Genomic DNA, 2,500 nt, shown 5'->3' with positions numbered 1-2,500 from the left:
GAGGAGGGGGAAAATGTGGCCAGTCAGGCCGACCCGAAGTGCCTCTTAGGCGGATAGGGGTTGGGCGAAACTCCCTTGAAAGTGGCACTCTGAAAAAATTTCCAAGTTTGGCTGACTTAGAAAAAATTCGAGAACCAGGATGAGGAGGGGGAAAATGTGGCCAGTCAGGCCGACCCGAAGTGCCTCTTAGGCGGATAGGGGTTGGGCGAAACTCCCTTGAAAGTGGCACTCTGAAAATATTTCCAAGTTTGGCTGACTTAGAAAAAATTCGAGAACCAGGATGAGGAGGGGGAAAATGTGGCCAGTCAGGCCGACCCGAAGTGCCTCTTAGGCGGATAGGGGTTGGGCGAAACTCCCTTGAAAGTGGCACTCTGAAAAAATTTCCAAGTTTGGCTGACTTAGAAAAAATTCGAGAACCAGGATGAGGAGGGGGAAAATGTGGCCAGTCAGGCCGACCTGAAGTGCCTCTTAGGCGGATAGGGGTTGGGCGAAACTCCCTTGAAAGTGGCACTCTGAAAAAATTTCCAAGTTTGGCTGACTTAGAAAAAATTCGAGAACCAGGATGAGGAGGGGGAAAATGTGGCCAGTCAGGCCGACCTGAAGTGCCTCTTAGGCGGATAGGGGTTGGGCGAAACTCCCTTGAAAGTGGCACTCTGAAAAAATTTCCAAGTTGGGCTGACTTAGAAAAAATTCGAGAACCAGGCTGAGGAGGGGACCATCTGGCAAGGGAGTCCGACCTAAAGTGCATCTAAAGCGGATATGGGTTGGTCGAGCCTCCCTTGATTTGCCCTGGAGCTCCCACGTCTTAAAAAGGTCTCTCCTATAATTGTACACCAACCATTTTGAGGTTTGGGTGCAAACCTCTCGAATGGGGGGACTCGGTCCCCTATCTACAGCGCCCCTAATGACGACAGGTGGTACTGCGCCCCTGGTAGCCCGGCCATTGAAAATGAATGGGCCCATTCATTTCAATGGGGAATTTCGACCCCTGGTTGCCCGCCATTCATTTCAATGGGGAATTTCGACCCCTGGTCGCCCGCCATTCATTTCAATGGGGACTTTCGACCCCTGGTTGCCCGCCATTCATTTCAATGGGGGATTTCGACCCCTGGTCGCCCGCCATTCATTTCAATGGGGGATTTCGACCCCTGGTAGCCCGCCATTCATTTCAATGGGGGACTTCGACCCCTGGTAGCCCGCCATTCATTTCAATGGGGGACTTGGACCCCTGGTAGCCCGCCATTCATTTCAATGGGGGATTTCGACCCCTGGTCGCCCGCCATTCATTTCAATGGGGGACTTGGACCCCTGGTAGCCCGCCATTCATTTCAATGGGGGATTTCGACCCCTGGTCGCCCGCCATTCATTTCAATGGGGGATTTCGACCCCTGGTAGCCCGCCATTCATTTCAATGGGGGACTTCGACCCCTGGTTGCCCGCCATTCATTTCAATGGGGGATTTCGACCCCTGGTCGCCCGCCATTCATTTCAATGGGGGATTTCGACCCCTGGTAGCCCGCCATTCATTTCAATGGGGGACTTGGACCCCTGGTAGCCCGCCATTCATTTCAATGGGGGATTTCGACCCCTGGTAGCCCGCCATTCATTTCAATGGGGGACTTGGACCCCTGGTAGCCCGCCATTCATTTCAATGGGGGATTTCGACCCCTGGTCGCCCGCCATTCATTTCAATGGGGGATTTCGACCCCTGGTAGCCCGCCATTCATTTCAATGGGGGACTTCGACCCCTGGTTGCCCGCCATTCATTTCAATGGGGGACTTCGACCCCTGGTTGCCCGCCATTCATTTCAATGGGGGACTTCGACCCCTGGTTGCCCGCCATTCATTTCAATGGGGGATTTCGACCCCTGGTCGCCCGCCATTCATTTCAATGGGGGACTTCGACCCCTGGTTGCCCGCCATTCATTTCAATGGGGGATTTCGACCCCTGGTTGCCCGGCATTCGTTCCTATGTGGCGGGGGATTTCAACCCCAGGTCGCCCTCGTGTGGTTCTTTTTGGCGCAGCTGACCGGGCTCCGCTGCTCATGGAGGTTTGCTAGTGGAGGATAACCCCCTGCCTGGGCAACTCGAACGCCCGGCATTCGTTCCTATGTGGCGGGGGATTTCAACCCCAGGTCGCCCTCGTGTGGTTCTTTTTGGCGCAGCTGACCGGGCTCCGCTGCTCATGGAGGTTTGCTAGTGGAGGATAACCCCCTGCCTGGGCAACTCGAACGCCCGGCATTCGTTCCTATGTGGCGGGGGATTTCAACCCCAGGTCGCCCTCGTGTGGTTCTTTTTGGCGCAGCTGACCGGGCTCCGCTGCTCATGGAGGTTTGCTAGTGGAGGATAACCCCCTGCCTGGGCAACTCGAACGCCCGGCATTCGTTCCTATGTGGCGGGGGATTTCAACCCCAGGTCGCCCTCGTGTGGTTCTTTTTGGCGCAGCTGACCGGGCTCCGCTGCTCATGGAGGTTTGCTAGTGGAGGATAACCCCCTGCC

This window comes from Leptonotus elevatus, unplaced genomic scaffold, assembly GCF_054856555.1.
Source record: "Leptonotus elevatus isolate MCC_2025b unplaced genomic scaffold, RoL_Lele_1.0 HiC_scaffold_95, whole genome shotgun sequence".
Taxonomy (NCBI): domain Eukaryota; kingdom Metazoa; phylum Chordata; class Actinopteri; order Syngnathiformes; family Syngnathidae; genus Leptonotus; species Leptonotus elevatus.
Note: the sequence above shows the minus strand (reverse complement) of the source record.